Source organism: Hemitrygon akajei, chromosome 29 (assembly GCF_048418815.1).
Source record: "Hemitrygon akajei chromosome 29, sHemAka1.3, whole genome shotgun sequence".
NCBI classification, from domain to species: Eukaryota; Metazoa; Chordata; class Chondrichthyes; order Myliobatiformes; family Dasyatidae; genus Hemitrygon; species Hemitrygon akajei.
Window position 1 is genome coordinate 11,606,216 of NC_133152.1, and position 26,018 is coordinate 11,632,233.

The 26,018-nt window shown below is 39.2% G+C and overlaps 1 protein-coding gene across 3 annotated transcripts in view; it reads left to right on the forward strand.

The window, feature by feature from the left end:
- The window catches only part of ajap1 (adherens junctions associated protein 1), a 299,903-nt gene that overhangs the window by 260,170 nt on the left and 13,715 nt on the right, over positions 1 to 26,018 (forward strand). For 2 of the 3 annotated variants that reach the window (XR_012096654.1, XR_012096655.1), the window contains exon 5: positions 17,514 to 17,640. The exons of the other annotated variant lie outside the window; for it this stretch is intronic. The gene's annotated coding sequence lies outside the window, so the exon portion shown is untranslated. The remainder of the gene's footprint in view (positions 1 to 17,513; positions 17,641 to 26,018) is intronic. 3 annotated transcript variants of the gene reach the window in all.

Sequence of the window (26,018 nt, forward strand, 5' to 3'; positions counted from 1 at the left end):
AGTGACTGTAGATCTAGACCTCCAGATCTCTCTGTACCGGAATGCTACTAAGAGGTCTACCATTACCTGTAAATTTTCTCCTTTGATTTGATCTCATAGAGTGCATCCGCAAAGGAAACAGCATTATGAAGGACCCCACGCACTCCTCGTACAATCTCTTCTCCCTCCTGTCATCTGGGAAAAGGCTCCGAAGCATTCGGGCTCTCACGACCAGACTATGTAACAGTTTCTTCCCCCAAGCTATCAGACTCCTCAATACCCAAAGCCTGGACTGACACCTTGCCCTACTGTCCTGTTTATTATTTATTGTAAATGCCTGCACTTTTTTTGTGCACTTTATGCAGTCCTGTGTAGGTCTGTAGTCTAGTGTAGCTTTCTCTGTTGTTTTTTTATTACGTAGTTCAGTCTAGTTTTTTGTACTGTGTCATGTAACACCATGGTCCTGAAAAATGTTGTCTCATTTTTACTATGCACTGTACCAGCAGTTATGGTCGAAATGACAATAAAAGTGACTTGACTTGACCGCAAACTTGACCAGACTAAACCTGCCCTGCCACCTGTCTGTCCATATCTGTATTTAACCTATATCCGTCCATTATCCTGGTGTCATCCACAACTTGCAAATTAACCAATCAACATTTTCATCCAAGTTATTGGTGTACTGTATATCACAAGCAATTGAGGTCCTAGCGCCAATCCCTGTTGAAGGCCACTGGTCACGGACCTCCAGCCAGGATAACAGTCAACTACTGCAACTGTCTGTCTTCTAGATTTGATGCAGTTTTATGTTCTGAATGAATTTATGATGAGGGACCTTACCTAAAGAACATGCAGACCACTGCCTTTCCCATATCAAGCTCCTTTGTCACCTCTTAAGTTTGTAAGGCATGACCTGCCCTGAACAATGGCATGCTGACCATCCATAAGCAGGCCATGCCTTTCCAAATGTGCATAAATCCTTTCCTTCAGCATTCTCTCCAGTAACTTCCCTACCACTAATGGGTACTTACTGTCAACAAAACAATACAGCTGGTCATTGACTTCCGGAAGTGGGGCAGAGCACATACCCCTGAATATGCTAATAGTGCTGAGGTGGAGATGGTTGAGAACTTCAAGTTCCAATATATAAACGTCACCAATAGCTTGTGAAGCCGCCTGGTTACTAATCTTAACTTAACTAGAGGGTTAGTAAAGAAAAACAAAGTAAAGGACCTATTTTAATTAAACAGTCAAATGTGCACAAGTTGGAGCTCAAAGTTTCATCATTTTCATTGATCCTCAGTTGATCTTGAATTGCGGTCCCATCTGGGTTGAATCCTATGACCTCTTCTCTGCAGTGTCTTCTCTCTTCATCTCCCACAGAACAAAAGTCCCAAGTCCAACTTTAGTGTCCCTCACCGGAGAGACCTCCCCTCAGCTCTACCATCCTAATTGGATGGCACACATTTCTCCTTATCCCTTATCTTAAACAATAACCCAAATAAGCTGAAAATGGAACAGACTGCTCTAATGAAATACACATACTAAAACAGGAAAACTATGAACCGGGCATTACACTTGTCCTTGCCCAACCGCGTAGATGCTATGACTAAGAAAGTACACCAACACCACTACTTCCTCAGAAGGCTAAGGAAATTCAGCATGTCCCTGTTGACTCAGACCATTTTTTTATAGATGCATCATTGTAAGCATCCTATCTGAATGCATCACAGCTTGGAACGACACCTTCTCTACCCAAGACTGCAAGAAATTGCAGAGCATTGCCGACAGAGTGCAGTTCATCATGAAAACCAGCCTCCCTCTCTGGATTCAGTCTGAACTTCTCACTGACTCAGTAAAGCAGCCAGCTTAATCAAAAACCCCTCCCTCCCTGGGCATTCCCTTTTTCACTCCTTAGACTGGGCAGAAGATATGGACAGCTTCTATCGTGCTGTTATAAAGCTCTTCAGTGTATCTCTTGTAAGGATGAACTCATGTCCTCACAGTCTACCTCATCACTGGCCTTCTGCATCCTTGTCATCCTGCACTGAGTTTTCTCTGTAAATGTAATTATAAAATTGTATTCCAATTCTGCTATTGTTTTTCCCTTGTAATACCCCAATATACTTGTTTTTAAAGTGATTTGTATGGGTGGCTTGCGAAGTTTTTCACTGTACCTCAGTACGTGTATGAATAATAAACCAAAAGCAATATCCCAATATGTGATATGCAGTACAGATTCAGTGGGCCAAAGATTCTCAATGCAATTCTACTTTTCTTACTATGCAGTATTCTGACTCTGCATAATGATGTAATCAATATCCCAAATGAAAGCATGCATTTTGTGGCATATTTGCACTATACACCCCCCTCCACCAAATTTTCCCTTCCCAGCATCTCCCTGTTCTTCTCTCAGATTCTGCCTGTGTTACTTCAGGCATTGTCAGTGATGATTTTACAGATTTCCTTTCACTAACCAACAATGGGTTATCTATCTAATTTAGTGCTACAAAGCAGTATCAAAATGGTAAATTACCTGAGCTTCCTGACCTTAAGGAATTTATTCAAATTTGTTCTATGCTCCAACTTTCTTCGTTATCAGATTCTGTCATCTTCAACCCTTAGTCATTTCCATCTGTCACCTCCCATCATTTGACATCATTCCTACCCTCCCCTCCTCCATCTGCTCATCACACTCACCTGGCTCTACCCTTCATCCACCAGCTCTTAATCCATCCCTTCCTTTCACCTTTTTATATGCGCTATCTCCTCTCTATTTTTTGGTCTAGGGGACGGGACTGTTCATTGTCCTTCACAGATACTTCATGACTCATTGACTTCTGTGCTTTCTGTGTTGCTTCCAGTATCTGCAGTTTTTATGTATCAATACTTTTTTCTTGCTAAACAAGTCAAGTCAAGTCACTTCTTATTGTCATTTCGACCATAACTGCTGGTACAGTACATAGTAAAAATTAGACAACGTTTTTTAGGACCATGGTGCTACATGAAACAGTACAAAAACTACACTGAACTACATAAAACAACACAAAGACTACAAACCTACCCAAGACTGCATAAGGTGCACAAAGCAGTGCGGGCATTACAATAAATAATAAACAAGCCAATAGGCACAGTAGAGGGCAGTAAGTTGGTGTCAGTCCAGACTCTGGGTATTGAGGAGTCTGATGGCTACATAGTCTGGTCGTGAGAGCCCAAATGCTTTGGTGCCTTTTCCCGGATGGCAGGAGGGAGAAGAATTTGTATGAGGGGTGGGTGGGGTCCTTCATAACGCTGTTTGCTTTGCGGATGCAGCATGTGGTGTAAATGTTTGTACTGGCGGGAAGAGAGACCCTGATGATCTTCTCAGCTGGCCTCACTATCCACTGCAGGGTCTTGCGATCCAAGATGATGCAATTTCCAAACCAGGCAGTGATGCAGCTGCTCAGGATGCTCTCGATACAACCCCTGTAGAGTGTGATGAGGATGGAGGTGTGGGAGATGGACTTTCCTCAGCCTTTGCAGAAAGTAGGATGCTGCTGGGCTTTCTTTGCTATGGAGCTGGTGTTGAGGGACCAGGTGAGATTCTCCGCCAGGTGAACACCAAGAAATTTGGTGCTCTTACCGATCTATACTGAAAAGCCGTTGATGTTCAGCGGAGAGTGGTCACTCCATGCCGTCCTGAAGTCAACAACCATCTCTTTTGTTTTGTTCACATTCAGAGACATGTTGTTGGCTCTGCACCGGTCCGTTAGCCGCAAAAGAAAGGCAGACAGAGTGAAAGGCCTGTCTCTACTTGGAAACAGAAGAGTTTGCAGATGTGGAAAACTGCTGGAGGGACTTAAACAGCATCTATGAGAGGAAAAGAATTGTCAATGTTTCGGGCTAAAGCCCTACATGAGGATTGTACCAGGTTCTGATACATGGTTTCATCCTATAACATCGACAATTCATTTCTCCCCACAGATGCTGCTTGACCTACTGAGTTTGTCCAACAGATTGTTTGTTTCTCCCTGCTTGTCTGACACCCAGTACTGAAAGAACAGAGCTGTTTCCCAATTAGACATGAGGATATTCTGACTGCTTCCCAACAGAAACACTGTTCCATGACTAGTATGGTGAAGATAACATAGTAGTGGGACTGATTCACTACTTCAGCAACCTGGGTTTGATCTGAACCTCAGTTCCCCTCTCTATAGGGTGAGCACATTCACTCCATAGTCACGAGGACATTCCATATTTGCATAGATTCTCCATCTCCCTGTGATCTCCTGGTGGGTTAATAGCTATTGTCAATTGCACTTTTGTGTAGTTACACTGCAGGGTATTTTGAGGGAAGCTGATGAACATGTGAAGGACAGTTGTGGGGGAGGGAGATTGCTATGCTGGTGGATAGCACACGCCCATTGGACAGAATGACCTCCTTTCACATTTATAAGTAAGGATCTTCCATTCCTGGCTGGTAAGGTGAGGATGAACTGCCTCCACTTTCTGGTGATTGTCTGCACCTCAGCACGATGGTTCCTCAGCTGGTTACCACTTTCACACTTGTTCCTTTTGGATTTGAATGTCTCTGTGCTCTCCCAGCTAGTCTCCATTGTTTTACCCTGCATCAGTTTGAACTCTTCCAAAAGGCCACGAGTCATGTGCTCACTCTCCTACATTAATTCCTTTTCCAATAAAGCCTCAATTTTAAACATTTCATCCTTGTTTCTATTTCTGTCTGTGCCCTCATCTCTCTCTGTCTACTTAAGCTACTCTGATCCTTCAATCCTTTCAAGTTCTTGCACACAGTCTGACTTTATTCATGTCACCTTCATCAGCTTCATGAGTCTATCTGTACTTTCAGCTTCTGGGGTTTTAAGTTCTGGTGCTCACTTCCTAAAACCCTCCAATTCCTTATTTATCTTTCTTCCTTTAAGATACACCTTAAACTCATGTGGATTAAATGTTTCGTCTTCATTTCCTCTAATATCTCAGATATAGCGCAGTGTATTATGGCATGATGGCATTGCTGCTAAGGCGAGTATGTGTGGCTGAACCCGAATTATCCATCAGAGGGTAGATAGTTGCTGAATGCCTCCCTGACCGTCTGTATCTGCTGCAGTAAACCTACTTGTACAATGGTTTTGGTAAAGGCCAGTGCTCAAGGACGAACAATACACTTTTGAGTCGGAATGGTGTGTATCCGGAGAGGAAGGTGTCAATGGTGCTGGTTCCACAGTACGTGGTATTCAATACCCTCATCATTGTTCTGATGTTGTAGGAGTGGTCTAGTTAAGTGTATTTTTTCGATGGCATTGTTTATGTGATCAGAATCAGGTTTAATATCACTGGCACATGCCGTGAAATTTGTTGTTTTTGGAGCAGAAGTACAATGCAATACATCATAATAAAACTTTGAATTACAGTAACTATATATAAATTTATGCAACCCCCTGGTGTCCTTGGCTGCATGTCTGTGCAGTAGCCACCTGCGCCCCCAATCCACCCCCTGGCCGATGGTGGTGCATCCATTTAGAATGATCTCCACTAGTGATGGAGTGCATGTGGTGGGATGGTGAATGGGCTGGGTGTTTGTTGGTGGAAACTTCCACTAAAGCATCTCAAGTCCTAAACGGAGTGACTGGGTCTAAAGAAATAAGCTACTCGCCATTTTTTACGACCATAGCACCAATACTACTAAAAGTAAGGGGGAGAGATACAGCTGGGAGATCCCCAAGTACACTCTACCCTTACTTCACAATGCAGAATGTATACAGCATACAGTTTGTTCCAACAGCCACAAACTTACAGAACAACACCTGCACATCTGTTGATCAGACAGATAATGACCATATCCCTCTTACAAATAGATTCTACATGTCCACTTACTAACCATTCTCTGTTACAAGTGCTCTCATTTTTATTTATTCCACTCCATTCCTGCTCTTTCTACTTTTATCCCAGGCAACCTGTTCATATTCTATACCTTCACAGTATGGACCGGGTCAATTTTGACCCCGCCCAGGAATCCCCTCATAACAAGTGGCTATGCCAAATTTTGAACCACAGATCTATTTAGAATGTATAAATAGCCTATCTGACATTAATAAATGGGTGATTAATCCTTAATTAATCTAAAATCTGAAATCCATTTCAATAGATACGGGTCAAATTTGACCCGGAACAGCCTCAATGTACAAAAATTTGTAGCACCTGTACAAAAGTATAAAATCTTTAAATATTTTAATTTTTGTGCATTTTGGGTCACTTTTGGAAAAGTCATCAAATTTTGGCTAAAAGAAATGTCATTTAGGGTGTTTTTACTGCTATCAAATGTCAAAATGGGTCAAATTTGACCGGAACAGTATGTACGGGTTATACACCGAACTATATTCTGCTTTAGTCACCTACAATTTTATGGTACTCTGCCATTCTATGGTGAGGTGCGGAGGTTATATTTGTCACATATGTATTAATCTTGCAGCATTCAACCTTGATATACCAACCCTGTTTAGCTTTATAAATATTACCCTTAATTCCCCAATTTCACGGTTTATCTTGGACAATGCTGAGGTGATACATAACAGCCTGTGGATAGACTAGACATTGAGAATCCAGCAGCAGAACTGTCAATCTACAAACCTGTTGAACTTCCATCCAGTATTTACTGTTTCATGGCCATTAAACTTAAAAACATAATTCTAGATTAAAGGAGGAGATTTATTTAAACCCTTTTAGAATAAGATGAAGACATATATTTTCATATTTTGTGCTGAGCCATTTATCAGACACACCAGTCTTTTCCTCAGTTGGCTGTCGATATGAGTCATCTATAAGTTATATGTGAGTCATACATGAGTCATCTATATGAGTCTATATAAGTTCGCCATCTATATGAGTCATCTGGTGATTTGACAATTTCAGGAAAGGTTATCTTTTGCTGGTAAATATAAATTGATTGATAAATTAGGAGAAATAAAGTTGCTCCTGCTCAAACTCTCATTATAGTTCAAGGAGCTTCTCCTCATTTCATAAAAATATAACACTAACACTGCCAAAACAACATTTTTAACACAAAACTGAACTTTAAAAAAACATTGGCTAAATTTTTTCCTCAGCTTTAAAATGCATGCTAAACTAGCATTGCATAGGAGGTGTTTGTTATATTTGAGTGAGGTTATATGGGAGGGATATTTTAGTAAAAAACCACATTCAGCCTTTCACGTAAATTGAGACTGTGAATTTTTGAGCCTTCTGTCTCCTGAAGGGTCACCACGAAACAAAGGAACCCAAAAGAATTCATTAAAAAAGCCCACCCAACACCCAATGTGCAGAAAAAAAAACCAAATCATGCAAGCGGTAAACACAAGCAAATAGTGTACAACTGAGTCCGACCACAGATCATTAGTTCAGTGTAGAACTGAGTAAATGTCTTGGACCAATGTGTTGAACTAGCCCAGCTTTTGCCTCAGGCCCCGACACCCTAACATTTTCAGTCTGACCTGGTGCCAAAATCATCGTCCAAACTTGCTATTTACTCACCTCGATCCATTTTGGGGCCTGGACCCCGCCACCTTGATTCAGCACGGTGCTTAAATCGTCACCCAAACATTGGGTTCAGTCACCTCGATCCATTCTGGGGCCTGGACCCCGCCACCTTGATTCAGCCAGTACCCAACCTTTCTGATTCAGCACGGTGCTTAAATCATCACCCAAACATTGGGTTCAGTCACCTCGATCCATTCTGGGGCCTGGATCCTGCCGCCCTCATTCGGCCTGCACCCGTCCTTTCTGATTCAGCCCAGCACTTAAATCGATCGAACCTCGGGTCCTCCTTGCTCTTGACGATGGGCCCACTGCCTCGCCTCATCTCGGTTCTGCTACATTGAATTGTCTCCAGGTCCAAACTGAAGTAACAGGCTATTGCTTGCAATGGTTGCTTACCAGAACTTTGAGACGTTGCAATAATTTGCATATTCAGTCCTACATTGACAATATTAGAGAGAGCAGTATGCTTCTGCAGTGAATGGATTATGTATCTGACTGAGACAGGTTTTTTCATTGGCTGGTGTTTGCATTTCCATTTGTTACAATCTACTGTTGTATATGCAGTGAACCAAACATCAACTTGGAAAGGAGATACCAGAGACTACAGTAACCCAACAGATCAAGCATCAGTGAGATTGGGGAGAATGGGTGAGTGAAAGGATTTGCCCGTGTTACAGAGTCCTGATGGAGAGTTTCAATCCAAAACATTGACAATTCCTTGATCCCACTAAGTTCTTACAACAGATTCTCCATTGCCCCATAACTTTGAAAGGTGTACTATGCTTTTAGATGAATTACATAGTCCAGAACATGCAGTGGAATCTTTAATTGGCATTTTTACAGTTCCTGCACTGAAACTCACTCTTATACAAAGCATGCTTAAGCAAGCTAATTAACATTTTGTGTCTATCAATTAAAATCCGGATGAGACAAAATCCTCAAGCACCTTAATGCTTAGAATGGGAACATCACTGGAATTCTGAATTTACAAGTTATATCTGCTAAGTGAACACTAGCATCTGCTGTGAAATTGATGAATATATACTGTGTATCAAAACTCATTCCTATTCATAGCTCCCATAATAGCCATTTGTTCCATTAGTTTCTCCTTAGATCTCTGATCCATTTTATAATGTTCCTAAGCTCTCTTCAGAGTGAAGATTCCAACCATTTATATGCTTGATAATGATAATTTTGTCAAACAAAATTGTAGGTTGTGTTTATAAACTAGGCTGATAGTCCCCTCTTCATTCTTTTACCTCAGCTACTCAATTATACTCTTGACTTGGGAAATTGAGAAGAAAAGTTTTACTTCTCAGGTAGTTGCAATCAGAAACATGCTGCCTGAGTCTGTGGTAGAGGCAAAGATGTTCACAATATTTAAGCAGTATCTGGAGGAGTACGATCAGTGGTCACTTTATTAGGTACACCTGTATACTTGCTTGTTGCTGCAAATATATATTTGGCTGATCACATAGCAGCAATTCAATGAATAGAAGCATGCAGACATGGTCAAGAGGCTCCAATGTTGTAACACAGAGAATGAGCAGTGCAAATAACCAAATAAAGGGCAAGGGCTGTAATGACGTAAGTTGGGAGATCAAGAATTCACTTCTAGCTTTCAAGAGTCTAATAACAGTCGGACAGATGCTGTCCTTGACCTTGGTGATATGTGATTTCAAGTTTTTGTATCCTCTGCATAATAGGAGAGGGAAGAAGAAAGAATGACTGTGGTGGAACTTGTTGTTGATCATGTTGGCTGCTTTCATGAGGTAGCAGGGAAGTAGAGCAGGAAGCTTGTATGGTTTGAGTTCACTACTCTGCAGTTTCTTGCGCAAAGTGTTTGCTATACCAATCTTTGATGCCTTTAGAGAAGATAGTTTCTATATTGCATCTGGAAAGATTGGTATGAGTCATCAGGGACAAAGTGAATGTCCTCTGATAGGTGTTTGATGGTTCACCACGACATGGCTGAATAGAACGTACAATGGTGCAATCACTCAAAGTTTTAAATTCATGGTCATTCGATCCTACCACACTATTCCCCCCACTTCCTTCCAAGGGGATCACACATAGGAAATGGGAACAGCATAGATAGTGAATTTCCATCTCTGGCACTCTCAGAAGCACGGCATTAAGTTGCAAGCAGCTCCATAGGGTGGGAAGAAGCACCTACAGAATCAGTGAAGGCATTCTGGACCTCGAGAATAATGTGAATACAGCTTTAAGCTTTGATTTAAAATCAATATCTCTGCAGGAGAGAAGTGGAACAGCAATCTTCTGTCCAAGAACAAGTAATAACTTCCAAATAGATATATCAAAATGGACAGTGAGGGCACATCTAACAGAATTGCCAAGACTTTTATTATTTTTAATGTCATTTGAAAGTTATGCCAGTTAGGTGCCAGCCCCTGATGAGTGAGGTCACTGGTAAAGTGTTGCAACATACCATTAGTGAATATACCATCTATGAAGGTATCAATGTGCATTTCTGATATATTAACTGTGCTTGAGAGGGACGAACACTTGTACTAAATATACCCAGGTTAACAGATAATTATATATTTGTTTGGGGAATAATCGTTCTTTACGATTTACCACTCACAGGGGTAAAAGTTGATTTTAAAATTAATGGGTAAATGAATTATATTTTCCAATGAGAAAAGGTTAATTTTAAAATTAATAGGTAAGTGAATTATATTTTCCAATGAGAAAAAGGTTGATTCCATCTAGTTGAGTTCAAGAAGTCACAAAAAATTGTTATATCATATTCCCATTCACCCGAGCCCTTTTGTCATATGTTGTGACTTTATTTTATAACTAGTTGTGTTTTACTGACAGCTTATAATTACACTTCAGTTAAATGCACACAAAGATTTCTTTAACTTTGTTGATTGCTGTATTAAATTGAAGACGGTCTGTCCTTTCAGGTAGACAGAAGAAGCTAATGCCTCTGTTTGAAGAAACAGCAGGAGACATCTTTGTACCCTGCAGTCAAAACATTTCCTTCAACAAAAAAACGATTATCAAGTCATCCTCACATTGCTGTTTGTGAAACCTGTCTGCTTGCATTGGATTGCCATGTCTCCCCTAGACTACCATAATAGCTATACCTGGGCCATAAGTTTTTTTTTAAATATTATTTATTTATTGAATTTTAGAGATTACAAAGAATAAATAAAAGCTATACCTGGGCCATAAGTGTGGCTGAACAAGCAAATCAGAAACATGAGATTCTACAGATGCTGTAAATCTTGAGCAACACACACACACACACACACACACACACACACACACACACACACACACACACACACACACACACACACACACACACACACACACACACACACACACACACACACACACACACAGCTGTAGGAAGACAGCAGGCAACATCCATGGAGGGAATAAACAATCAACATTTTGGGTTGAGACCCTTCATTAGGACAGGGAAGGAAAGGGGTAGAAGTGAGACTAAGAAGTGGAAGAAGTGTTAGCTAGCAAGTGATAGGTGAGACTGAGTGAAGGGAAGGTGAGAGTGGGAGAGGGTGGATGTATTAAGAAGCTGGTAGAGGATAGGAGAAAAAGGTAAAGGGCTGAAGAAGAAAGTGTCTAATTGGAAAGGACAGTTGGACGATAGAAGAAAGAAAGGAGGAGGGGTATCAAAGAGAGGTGATAGGCAGGTGAGAAAAAGAGAAGAGGCAAGAGGGTACCTAGAGTGGGGAATGGAAAAAGAGAGAAAGAGGGTGGAGGGAGAACTCAATGTTTATGCTGTCAAGTTAGAGTTGACCCATGTGGCATAGGAGGTGTTGCTCCTTCAACCAGAGTTTGGCCTCATCGTGGCATAGAGGAAGCCTTGGGCAGACATGTTAGAATAGCAATGGGTAGTTGAAATGGGTAGCCATTGGGAGATCCTGCCTTTTGTGGCAGACACAGTGAAACCGTTCAACAAAGTGGTCCCCAAATCTATGCTGGGTCTCGCTGATGTTGAGGAGGCCACACCAATAGCTCCACATACAATAGATGACCCCAAAAGACTTGCAGGTGAAGTATCGTCAGACCTTGTTTCAGTTCCTGAATGGTGGTGGGGGGGGGGGGGGGGGGGGAGGGGATGTTGTGTAACGACAGGTGCAGCACTTGCAAGGATAAATGCTGGGAGGGAGATCAGTGGGAAGGGACAAGGGAGTTGGTAGTGTGATATTCCTAGGAAGCGGAGAGGCCAAATTAAAGTTGGATGAACAGCACCACATAGTCAGCCTGCATCTAATGGCATAAACAGCTTTTTCCATTCCACATTCTTTTTATCCTCTCCCACTTCTTTCATCACACCTGCCTATTTCCTCTCTATAGTTCCCCTTCTCCTTCCTTTTCTTCCATAGACCACTGTCCACTCCTATCAAATTCTTCCTTCAGCCCTTTACCTCTTCCACCTCAACTTTTCAACTCAACATCTAATAGACATTATCATTGGAATCTCCTGGGAACAAATTGTTTTTCATACAGCTGTTGTGAAGGGGGTATCCTGCAAGGCTTAGATTTATTATCAGATAGGCTCCTGTCCCTGCATTGAAATGACCCCCAGCCCATCAATCCATGATATTCAGGCTCTTTCCCCAGCCACTCTACAATCGCAATTCTTGTCTCCACAGTTCCATTCCCCTCCCTCCCTGCCAAAAGGAATTCAATCCCAACCTATTCTGCAGATGTGACTGTCCTCCAGTTCCTCCAAACTTTCCTGGCCTCCTATTCACCCAATTCCCCCAATGTTCCCAGCCCCCCATTCCCTTAACCAATCAATATTCCAGTACTTTCCTCCCCAAATCCCCAATTTTTCTCCTCTTCAATGCAACCGACTCCTCCAACTTTCCTGCTTTCCCGCTTAGCCAATGGTGCTATCACTGCCCGTCACCCATTCCCCTGACTTTCCCAAACTTCCCAGCCTCCTATTCCTTCAACTTTCCCAGCTACTCATCCCCATGATTTTCCCCAGTGTTCTGCACTCTCAGCTCCAAATACTGGGCCCCATCACTTCCCACTACAGGATGGATCAAAACTCTGGCCAGTGGTCTGCCATGCCTAAATGGTCACTGCTGTCTGATTCTCCACTGGTTTACTCTGATATGCGTACCATAAATTCTAGCCAAGTCTCCTTCCTTTGTTTTGTTCATGCTTTTTATTTTATTTTCGTGTTCAATTGTTTTTAAAATCTGCATAGGTTCTTGCTTCTGCATTTGGGTTAGTTCAAAGCCTGACAGTTGTCAGATTTTTCTCTGCATTCTTTTGATAATAATCTGGATATTTTACTGATTCACTGATCAGTGGAATAGCTTTTCCAAATTTACCCCCACAAAGCTTTGCATAGAGCAGAACTTATCCCTTTAGACTTGAATTAATTTCTGTTTGTTCACTCTTATCGTTACTTATCTCCCTTCTTTTCCCAATGAAGGCTTATGTGGGATTGTAAATGAAATGCCTGATTAATAACATTTCCAATATATGTTTACTTTTGTCTTATTTTTCATATCAACTAAATAATTTGCAGTTGCATTTGTGAAAACTAAGGGAAAATGTCAAGTACAGAGTCTCACACAACTGCACACTAAATTGTGATGCCTTGTGAGTTGCATACCTTCCACCTCACTTTAAACAGCTAGAAGAGCCAGTATCTTACAGTACCAGAGATGCAGGTTCAATTCCCACACCAGGTGCTTGGGATTTTTCTGTGAGCTTCAGTTTTCTCACATATCCCAAAGGCATGTGGGTTAGTATATTAATTGAGTCACTGTGCAGTGTTTCTGGTATAGAGTGATACAGTTTGAGTATGTAGGGAGAATTAAAAATGAGATTATTGTAGGATGAATTGTTAATTGGTTTATTAATGTCATGTATTGAAATGGAGTGAGTAGTTTTATTTGCATACCATCCAGCCAGATTGTTCCAAACTGTAAGTACATCAAGGTCATGGAAAGGGAGAATAAAAGCAGAAGGCAGAAGATGGTGTGACAGTTATAGAGGAAGAGGTGTGCAGTTACTAAGTGCACGGGCCATGATGAGATAGAGTGAGAAATAAGAATTCATCGTTATCATAAAAAATGTCAATACAAGATTCTTATAGGAGCATGGTAGAAGCTGTCCTTGAGCTTGGCAGTACATGTTCTCAAGCTTCTCCATCTTCTGCCCAATGGGTGGTGGAGGAGAGAAAATGACTGGGGCAGGAAGTGTCTTTGATTATTCTGTTGGCTTTCCTGAGGCACTAGGAAGCTTAGGCAGAAGCACAGGAGGGCAGGCTAGTGTTTGTGATGAACTGGGCTCGTCCACAACTCCACAATTTCTTGTAGACCTGGGCAAAGTAGTTTATATCTCATGCTGTGATGCATCTTGATCAGATGCTTTCTAGGGTACCTCACATTGGTGAGAATCACGTTAGCCTGATGGATATATTTAGCCTTCTGAGGAAGCAGGGGCTCTAGTGTGTTTTCTTGACCTTGGTATCCAAGAAAGAATTGCTAAGGAGACTGCTTCCTTGCTGTAAGAATCTATAACACCATGATTCAACATCCTGGGGGAGGCAAAACAAATTGATTGAATAACCATACCAATTTGATTCAATAAAATCTGGAAAACTCATCTATGTGGTAGACCACCGGTGTCTGTCTCTGTCCACAACTATGTCTTGCCCATGTCCTGTCAGTATTTCTCAGTTCAACTCAATCTATTGACATTATATTCAGAGCCTTCAAACTTGAAGATAAGTCTTTATCCAGAACTGCATTTAAATCCTCACAGAACATTAAGTATATGATTGCTCCTGGGGTCCTTTCAAATTCTATGGCATGACCATCTTGTTATGAGGCTAATGTTAATGTAACCCTGCTACGAAGGAATTATATCTTCCATCCTTAATGTCAGATTACTAAGATCGAGGTAACTGATGAAAACCGAGGTAAAAGATGAAAAAATATTCCTTCTGGTCTGTGAGAACAATCACAAAGTTATAAATATGGACTGGGGAGCTTGTAGGGACTGTATCTTCCTGACAACATCAGGATTTAAAATCTGTGTAAGATAATACCTTCCTTGAACTTATTACTAGTGTTATTATACCTGTCATTCAACTTTTTTATTTGGACATTAACTAGATTAATACCTTTTCCTCAGTTAGTCTGTACACAGAACCAAGTGACAGATTTATAAATTGTATTTATTAAATCATTTTATATATTAGTATCTGTATAATATAATATATTAATAAAAAGTATGCACACAGCTTATATGTATATTTAATTTATGTGTATAAAATGTTATTATATATTCACATATAAAATAAAATATAAAATTAAAATATCAGAAAATCCATAAACCTGTCACTGGCTGCACTTGTACAGATTATATATATATTTTTTTTTTCCTTCTAAATTCACTTGCCCATTCCTTCCACAGTTAACTATGATTTTCCTTTCCATTAACCTTTTTGTTCATCTCATTGGAGGGATCAATTTAATAGATTCAACCTTATTTGGATGAGTAGAGAATTCCTTTAATTTAGAATGACATTACTGTTTTCATGACCAACCAATCACCACAGTTTTTGTTCCTCAGCAGACTCCTAACCTTTAATGTTTTAGTACATATTCATCATTTATATTTGTTATCTTGTTCTTATAATATCTTGTTTTGTAATCAACATTGGTTTTATCTCCCAGTTGGCTATTTAACTTGGACAGGCCATTACGCCTTTTCAATACGTTGCCAACAGGGGCCAAATTCAAAAGAAAACCTGAATAGAATTGAAAATATAAAATAACTTACGCCAAAGAAAAACATCAAGCTTCCATAATTAAATAGATCTGATAACCTATTATGTTTTGCCACGAGCTCAACTCTGATCTGTTTATGATGATGTTAAGTCAATATTTCACTGTTATATAACTTTAAGTACATCAAAATATTTGTCATTGTACACCAATCATTGAAGGTGGGTATGCAGGTACAGCAGGCGGTGAAAAAGGCAAATGGTATGTTGGCATTCATAGCAAAGGGATTTGAATATAGGAGCAGGGAGGTTCTACTGCAGTTGTACAAGGCCTTGGTGAGACTGCACCTAGAATATTGTGTGCAGTTTTTGTCCCCTAATCTGAGGAAAGACATTCTTGCCATAGAGGGAGTACAGAGAAGGTTCACCAGATTGATTCCTGGGATGGCAGGACTTTCATATGAAGAAAGACTGGATCGACTAGGCTTATACTCACTGGAATTTAGAAGACTGAGGGGGGATCTTATTGAAACCTATAAAATTCTAAAGGGATTAGACAGGCTAGATGCAGGAAGATTGCTTCCGATGTTGGGGAAGTCCAGAACAAGGGGTCACAGTTTAAGGATAAAGGGGAAGCCTTTTAGGACCGAGATGAGGAAAAACTTCTTCACACAGAGGGTGGTGAATCTGTGGAATTCTCTGCCGCAATAAACAGTTGAGGCTGGTTCATTGGCAATATTTAAGAGGGAGTTAGATATGGCCCTTGTGGCTAAAGGGATCAGGGGGTATGGAGAGAAAGCAGGTACAGGGTTCTGAGTTGGATGATCAGCCATAATCATACTGAATGGCCAAATGGCCTATACCTGCACCTATTTTCTATGTTGCTATGTTTCTAAAATAGTTAAGCATTTCCAGACATTCAGAATCCCTGAGGTGGACACAGCAAGAATTCCCAATCTCATAAGCATTGATCAGATTATCTCAGCTAGGAAACATATTCAGAAACTATAAAGTTGGGGGATGGGTTAATTGCAAGGAAAGAGATGGGAAACATTACTCACACTTTTCTAATGGTTATTTCACTGTCCTTATTAATGTGGACACATTAGGATCCGACTTGGCTAATAGATGAACAAAGATCACTTGATCAAATGCCCCAGTGTCAATGCCTTCAGGAGCGGAGTGGGGAAAAGCTGAGCCTCGGTGAGAGAAAAACTATGCAGCCACCTGATTTTCAATAGTGGCCCAAGTAGTCATTAAAGGTGAAGAAAGAGTAACATTTGTGTATTTGGGTCTTATCCTGGAAACACTCATGTTTCAGGAGTATCCTTTGATAGATACTTCCAGTCAGTGTTTAGAACTACAGTCGTCCTTGACAAACTGCTGATGTTGGCAAGACATTTAAACTTTTATTTTCTATGACTAATGTATAACTATTATAACTAGATAACCTGCTTCTCGCATATGAAGTTTGTGAACTAGTTGCAGTTAATACACTTGAAAATTAGAATATTTGCTTTTAAAAAATATAGCTACCTCTTTTGGGAGTTATTTCCTTTATATATAGTGAAAAAGATGTTATCTAGCGTTATATGTGAGATACTGTCAGTACACTGGATGCCAAGCTCTTTGTCCTGGGCTCTCACTTAGGGCAGTCTTACATGTAGTGGTGAAGAGAAGTCAAACCACTGCTGTATAGCTAACTTGAGTTAGCCCAGTCATCCAAGGGAAGAATGCAGAACCAAACAGATAATGTGCCTAGTTTTAAATAATTAGTGAATAAAGCATTAACCTACTCTAGTTAACCCACAATATACAAACGTTCTAACCTGCTTTGATGCAAACTTAATCATCGATTAAATGTGTTTGAAGGTTTTAAGGAAAAACTGACCCAAGTTTAACTGAGTAATTAATGTTTGATATTTGTTGTTATTAAGGGTGTCAGCCTATCAATTTTTAATCAATTCCATGAACTGATTATATAAAAAAGGACTTAATTTTTCTTTCATTTGTAACTGTAGTTGTTAATGTACCAAACTTTGGGGATCTCGATCAAAATAACAGTGAGTTTAAAATGCCTAAAATATTCTTTTTCATTTAAGTTAGAGGTCGATGTTCTAATAATTTGATAAAGTGCCACTTTACACAGACTTTTTCTTTCAAGCTTAGCTTGTAGCAGGCCTGACTAGGCCTGCCTGATGTGTATTACGTGCAAGCACGTGCAAGCCCATTTCTCTGCTCACTGCAGAACACCCCCACCTGAACGGCAGCTTATCCCAGTGCCCTTCGTATCGGAGAAATGGTTTGAAATCTCCTGCTGACTGGCCGAAGGCTCTTTCTCCTGGGGCGGGCAGACGTCACCTTTCTAATTCTTGGTAAGTATGACTCTCCAGTTTAGACCATCTACTCCTTGTAGTTAATTGTTAATATTGTCCAAGGAGGCAAGACCACATATCAAAGGACAAATATCCAGTTAATGACATCTACTGGGTTCAGTTCCATTCAGTGTTATTCTAACAACATTGTTGACATTTCCATTGACATCTTACATCATTTGAGGAAGTAGTTTTCATTGTCCCCAGTAACAACTTTATTCCACAATGGACACAATTCTAACTGTTGGGTATAGTTACATCCTATCTATATTTGTTGGGACCTACCTTCAATATTTGCAAATTCTTGAGGTTTAGTTTATTTGGGGTTCAGTCGGCATTGGTCAAGTTTAGCATAATTGGCATTGGCTATAAGGATCAATGAGATAGTTCTACAAGTTTAAATCCTATTTAAAATCTGGTAAAATGCTAAATCCAAATAAATGGCCCATGAGGTACATCAAGTTCCATTCCATACTGCTATGTTTACACCAGTACTTCACACCATCAGGTAATGCAGTTTTTTAAAAATTGTATTCATGAAGAAGACTTTCCAAACACAGTCATGAAAAAATACGCCTACATTGTGGTCCTTCATACTCCTGAGGAAGCACAAGGGCTTAGTGTGTTATCATGTTACATATGTTAAGAGGGAAGTAAATAGATAAAAAACCTGTCTTGAAACTTAAATTCAAATTTAAGCCTGAACTTAGTTCAATGGAAGTCATTCTGAAGTAGTGTTGTAGTCAAATGGTAAACAGAAGATTGGTCATATCACTTTCAGGAAAGAACATGTTTCAAAAGATCTATTCATATGTCAAGAAGATCAGTCATTATTTGATTCATTTCTTCCTTTTTCTCCTGTCCTTTAGGAATCTTTCTCAGTAATGTTATGAATAAATATTTGAACTAAAATGTAAAATTGTTGGGGGCTAAGGGATGCCATCTAAACATTATTTTCACAGAATTCATTCAATTTGAACCTAATTTCATGAAAATGTGCTTCAAAAGAAGTGACCTGATTTGTATCTACTTTTAATAATTATGAAGCTTGAATTAACTTAATACCAAGTCTTTTCAACTCTGCAGCAGATTGCACAGTTCACTGTATTTTTAGCCTTGTTTGAAATGAAGGTAACAGGGAAAAAATTAGCTTTTTTGCCTTCCTACTTACCAAATCATTCTTAACCTGAAATATGTCTCCAAATTAAGGCAGAATTTCAGATGGTTTAGTAAGAGTGGTAAATCCTACAAGTGACTAAATTTTAAAAATATGAATGCTAAGTTTATTGATCTTCTATAAGACAACAGCATTTACATTTGTTTCTGAATTAAATTATAAACGGGAAAATTCTACAGATAAAATGTAGTTGTATTATATATGTATCTCTTTGGTAGATCGTAAGATCTTGACATAATGAAAAATTGAGAAGAGATTGGAATTATTATTTGGAACTTGCTTATGTTTTACCATGTATTATTTGATTCCATTTTGTCTTGTCTGTTTTTAAGATAAATGACTTATATGTAAATAATGATGATCGCTTATGCAAACCAGGCAATAAGTTAGGTTTCACAAACATCCATGGCTTTTCTGTTGACCCAGTTATTGATTTATTCTAACACACAGTACATTTGTTTATTTTTGCATGTATCTTCATTAATTTTACAATTTCATAACACCCAGTTAGAATTTACACTTTGGTTGTTGGCACCTTCAACATTGAAAGCATGTCAGGGTATTTCACAAAGATTTAAGGAGAAAACAGTCAGTCCAAAGAAACGATGGCCAACAACTTATTTCCAAAAGTGACTGAAAAATAAGGTTTTTTGAGAGCAGAAGGCCTTGAAAAAAATGATGCCAAGTTATAAGGTTAGGAGCAGAAAACTTTTGTCAACAATGGTGGGCTGACAGAACAGGAGCCTAAAGTCAAACAGATGTAAACATTTGCAAGGCTGATGGGTATTTCTGGGACAAAAAATGGATGAAGACTTGAGAAATACAAACAGAGGCTTTAAGAATATTAATGCTTCTACAGAATGCTGGAAGTCGGTGTAATTGGGTGAAACAAGGTGCTAAAGCAATAATGCTTGGTTTGGTACTGCAGATGGTTGGTAAAGTTCTAGACAAATTGGAATTTTAGATAATGGAAGATGCTGGAATATTTGAACAGCAGTAGCCATTATGGGAGGGGAAGTATGTTGAACAGAGAAGAGAGTGAATCTTGGTATTATAGACTATTCCTCATTCTTTCCAACTCCCTTCATACATTCCCTTCCAAGGAATTATGGACTGCTGTTGCGTTTGGAAATCTTCACACATGATCCATCATTTTGACTTTTTGGAATATTGAATATTGTTTATGAGAATAATGTGACCATGCCTGTTAAGGCAGAGAGGTTTCCTCAATTCTTCCCAAATGATGTAATATTTGCCCAAGTGGAAGGGTCAACTTGGACCGAAATCAGAACTCTTTCATTGTCAAGAGCCCAAATCATCTGCACTCAATGGAAACAAGAATGCTTTTATTGCTTCTGTATCATTTCATATCTGTTAATTTCCTGTAACTTTTATGTGGACTGTACCCTTTCATTCAGGTATTGGAATATAAAAATATTCACAGGATCCTGACAAAGGGAGTTTTTCTCATAAGCTAGGTCAAGACCATTTCACCAAACGAAAACTGCAGATAATAATCATTTGGGAGCTATGGGAGTTGGCACCTCCACACATTCCTTCAAGTCTGTTACAGAGTGACAGATGTGTAGCAGCTTCTTACCTTTCACAGTTTTGACAGAATTTTCAAGAAATCTTGAGTTTAGCATAAATAGCAATATTTAACTAACACTTCGAAATAAGTGCCTGTGTATAATTTTTGAAATTATGTTGTTGATTTTGTGAATTTTTCTAAATGAGAATTATCAGCAGAGCATTAATTTGCAAAATTCACTCTCCAATTTGTCTGATTGTAAAAAGATCTGATGGAAAACCAGTTTTTCCATTTAAATTCCTGTCACAGTTAATTTAAAAAGTAATTTAGCTGTACAGTTCAGTGTATTGCCTAGACTGGTATTAAACAAGAAGATTGAGGACCAAACCTTGCTCACTGTTAACATAACCACTTTCAGTTAAAGTAGTACCTTGCTTTGTGAATTAGATAATCCTTTGGACCCTGTTGACATCATGGCATGTATGTTGTACAGAGATCTAAACTGGGATATCTCAGTGAAAGGAAAGTCCTACGATTACGAAGCTATTTATGTGCAATAGAATGGAAAACAGTTAACATGTTAACAAGTGAGTGATTTAACAGACAAGTAATGCTCCTCAAATAATAGTTGGTCCAGGAAACCTCACTATGCCAGCTGCAGATCTGCCGATATCATTTGTAATCTATAACATTCATGTCAAAGCGTTTAGACATGAACTTACTGATGGGTAACTCAAAGTTGGGCAAGTATTCAAAAAAGGGGATGGTAAATTTTTAGAAGAAACCAATATATGTGGGCAGCAATGGAGCAGTAGGTGTTTTATTCACTGAGTGCAATAGATGTCTATTTATATAAGAAGAATAAAAGATGCACCTCAATGAATCTGATGTATATGGACATTTAACAGGTCATAAATGCACTATATATTCTAATATATAGAAGCGACAATAAAGCCCATCTGTTCCATTTGTCACATCAAAATTAGTGATTTAACAGCTCTGATAATTAACCACAGCCATTACCGATCACTTCATGATCACATTATATGCAGTTGCTCAAAAGCCAAATTATACAAAAGGGTCAGTTTCTAATTCATTTGCCTTAAAGGGGAATGACCTTTAATTCAAAGTGTTTCACTTTAGGATTTAACCATCACAAATCTACCAAGGATGTTTAAATTATCATATGAGTATTTTGGATCAGTGAAATGGCACTTTCACTTCCACTTTGTCAATACTTACTTGACTTTGCCATTTTGAACTGAAACTGCTTTACAGTGGAATTATGCTGTACATTAATTAATGTACCCTATTTGCTGCCCCATGGAGTACCACTCTTGAAGACCATTCAAATGTAAATAAAGGTTTTCCTATATTTTGTTAAGACTGACTAAAATATATTTAATTGTTTTAACTGCACACTGTTGTCACATTTTAATGCCATCAGACTTTAAAAAGCAGGGGTGTAGTTCACTAAATGTAATATTGTGCTTGTGTTCTGCTGATAGAAAAACTGAATAAAAATGAGGTATTAATCTTTTATCAATGGAAAATGTTCCTCCAGGTAGTGTGAGTAAATGGTAAATGTAAAAATAACTGAGCATCATTAAACTGAGAACGAACATGCCATTGGGTCCCACAATATAAAACAGCCATTTGTACTCCATAAAATTATCCCTTAGCTTGCCAATAAATTTCTGGACCAATGTTTACTCTCCACCTGATGATGTACTTCAAAATTTATAATGATTAACAATTAAAAATCTCTCTGTGTATTCTTATGCCAAACAGCATCCAAATAAATCCTTGCCACATCTTCTCAATCCTAACTCTGACTGGAACAGAAAATCTTGGGAGCACTCCACAGATCAAGCTGGGTTTTAGGTCCTGGAGTCCTCATTAGAACTGGGAAAGGGAGAAAATGAGTTAGTATTTAGCAGCAGAGAAGGTGAGTGAGGGATTGTTAGAACAAGAAGAAGAATATGTCTGAGAGGGGGAAACTTAATCAGTTAATGCAGCAGTTGGGATCCATTTATATTTCTTTGTCTGTGTTTGCTCTCTTTGTTGCATCCATTGCTCCTCTGTCTTCTTTCCTACTGAAAATTAATGTGTTTTCTCTCTTTCCTGTTCTGATAAGGATCCTGTTTCTCTTTCTGCAGAAGGGTTCCAGATCTGAAATATGAACTGCATCCCTTCTTACTTGAGTCTTTCCAGCTTTTTCTGCTTTATTTCAGATCGGAGTTTGAGTTACTATGTAAGATACCATAATGGTTGAGAGTTCTAAAGTGTAAAATATTTTGCATATTTTAAAGTTTAAGTTAGCTCCATGTAAGCCAGGTATCTTATTATGTAACTATCAGAAGTCTTCAAATTAAACATTAGTTGGGGATCATCAATCTGATTAAATGTAGCTAGAAAGCAACCAAATTCCAAATATGAAGCAAATGACTCTTCAAGGAGTAAAGTCAATTTTATTGCCATTTGCATAACTGCAATGAAAAACTTATTTGAAGTAGTATCATAACACAAGCTTATATAAGCAGCATTCACAAGAAAAGCCTTAAACCGTAAGCAATTTTAACTAGAAAGAAACAATTAAAAGAAAAAAGTCAATTTTAATGCCAAGTGATCTAAGTGGTCATAATGATGCTAATCTGTAGCGATGAGGTTTTGCTGGTTGGTTCAAGAACGAACGGTTGAAGGTAAGTATTTGTTCTTCAACCTCCAATGATTACAATTGTCACTTCATTGAGTACCTCCTCTCCATTCATAAGCGGGACTTCCCGGTGGCCAAATATTTTAATTCCACTTCCCATTCCGGTTCCAATGTGTTGGTCCATGACCTCCCCTTTTGCCAAGATGAGGACAGCAACACCTTATATTCTGTCTCGGTAGCTTCCAAATTGATAGCATAAATATTGATTTTTCCTTCCAGTAAACAAATTTCCCCCTATTTCTATTTCCCACTCTGGCCTTTTACCTCTTCTTACCTGCATATTACTTCTCCCTGGTGCCCCCCTCCTCTTACTTTGCTCCTCTTGCTCACTGTCATCTCCTATCGGATTCCTTCTTCTCAAACCCTTGACCTTCTCCACCCACCAGGATTCATTTACCACGTTCCAGCTAGCCTCCTTCCCCTCCCCCCCACCTTTTTACTCTGGCACCTTCCCCCTTCCTTTTCAGTCCATAAGACTCAAAACATTGACTATTTATTCATTTCCATAGATGCTGCCTAAGCTGCTGAGGTCCTCAGATCCTCCAGCATTTTGTGTCACCATCTGCAGACTTTCTTGTGTGTATGAATTGTTAGGGATATTCACCAATTAATGATTTATAAGTCTTATATTGTCACTTCAAATATTGCATAAAATAGCAATTGAAAATACAACAGGTACACAAAAAAAATCACAAGTATTGATACTAATAATCCAAATATATGTGAATTCAAAGACTGTTCAGTCCCAGGAAGTTTGGAGCAAATATTTAACAGTATGCCCACTAGCAGGTTGAGTTTGTAACAAATGACTCTGTGTAATCTTTTACTCCAGCTGACTGAAGAACTCAGGGCTGAGAAAAAGTGCAGGTCATTGAAGAATGAGTTGGGAGAAACATCTCACCCAAAACATGGTGAACCTTTGAGATTCTCTACCCAAATATCTATAGATTTCTGGGCATTAAGAGAATCAAGGGTTAAGTGAATGTGCCGGGACATGTTACTGAGATAGAAAATTGATAAAGTTTAGATGAATGATGGAGCTGGCTTGAAGGTTGAGGTGACCTACTCCTGTCTCTATTTCTCACATTCATATGTAAAAATAGTTGGTTTAAAACTTGGCTAAAAACCTGTACCCCTGGAATATTGACACATATACGTTACCTGTTCAAGTTGCTGGAGAAGGGCCGACATGAGGTGAGATGTTGTCACTGACCCATAGCTAGGAACTAATGAATTATTTCAACACTGCAGCAAACGTTTGTAATTAACTGCATTGTCCAGCTCGTAATCAGGGAAATCCAACACACTGAAGGGCCAGTTATGGCATAAAAATGGCTGGCTGGTGAGGAAAAGTGGCACACTTGCCAGAGATGCTTCTATCAGCTTACAATCCACTACATAATGAATACAGTATGCTGCACAATCAGATGTGCAGTCATTTGGCTCCTAAACTAAGGAACCTGTTTGATAACACAACTCTGCTTTAATCCAATGCCCAGTTCTTTTTCAGCTTGCTAATAAATATATATTAGTAAGCCAATATCCCTTAAGCAGTAAATTTGGATTGGATGCACTCAACAAATTCCTACTACAGGAGGATATGTTTTTATTGATGAATTTGATTTCTCTGAAATCACCAGAGCTGAACACTGAAAGCAGGTACAATGTGTGAACATTACTGTATCAAGCACTTAAAACTCACCACCGACATTGTTTACAGCTCAGAATAGTCTGATTATGATCACATTACTACTCTGGAAGCTTGCTCTGTAAAGTTTATCGACTGTTTAGGTGAACAGAAGTGTCTTAATCTAAAATGCAGCCTGTCCACTTCCCTCCATAGACCGCTGCCTGAGCCATCGGGTTCCTCTAGTGCTTTTGTGTGTTGCTCCAGATTTCCAGCATCAGCAGACTCTTGTGTTTCTGATCTTCTGCGCAGCCTGGATTATTGCAATTAAAATTGCTTTACTATTGTCACATCTACAGAGATACAGTGAAAAGTTTTTCTTGTGCACCATTCACACAGATCAAATCATTAACTGGTACATTGAGGTAGAACAAGGTAAAAACAATAGCAGAATGCAGAGTAAAGTGTGACAACTACAAAGGAAGTGCAGTGGAAGTAAACAATAAGTTGTAAGGTCATGATGAAGTAGATTGCGAGGTTAAGAGCCCATCTTGTTGTACTAGGGAGCCATCACCAGCATGGTAAAAGCTGCACACACAAAATGCTGGAGGAACTAAGCAGGACAGGTAGCATCTATGGAAAGGAGTAAACAGTTGGTATTTCTGGCCGAGAGCCTTCATTAGGACTGGTAGAAGCTGTCCTTGTGCCTGGTAGTACTTGCTTTCAGGTTTAACACAAAGAAATATAATTCAGAAGTATCTTATTGGTTGTCAAGTGTTTTGAGATCTAAAAACAAAAGGTCTCATATAAATGAAAGTTTACCATTTATAACTAGCCATCACATAGGCAATGAGCTAGTTAAGTGTTCTTTGCAGAATCCTGCAACGCCCAGGTTTGATATGCTGATGCCCAACTTTTCACCAAGCATGGTTGTGTTCCACCTCTTTTGGAAGGCAGTCCAGTAATTGAATGGATTTGTTTGGAACTTCCAGTCTCATTTCACTGATGTCACTGATGTCTCCTCAGGTCACTGATAAATCAAATGTCCATAGGGGCTATATGCCTGACACCGATTTAGCCATTGGAGAATTTCCAGAACTTAATCGAGAAGGTCATTATTAGTGTTATCACCAAGCTACTAATTTTGAATAGACTGTCTTAAAGACCACAAGGATATTTTATGTGACCAGTGTACGTAAAGGGAAAATCGAATGCTTTTGTCACACTGAACTGAATTGTAGAACTGCGTTCTGTATCAGTGTATACTTGGAAATAGTATGGAGGAAAACAGTTCATGTGGTTTTGGGCTTTCATAGTGTCAAAGTCA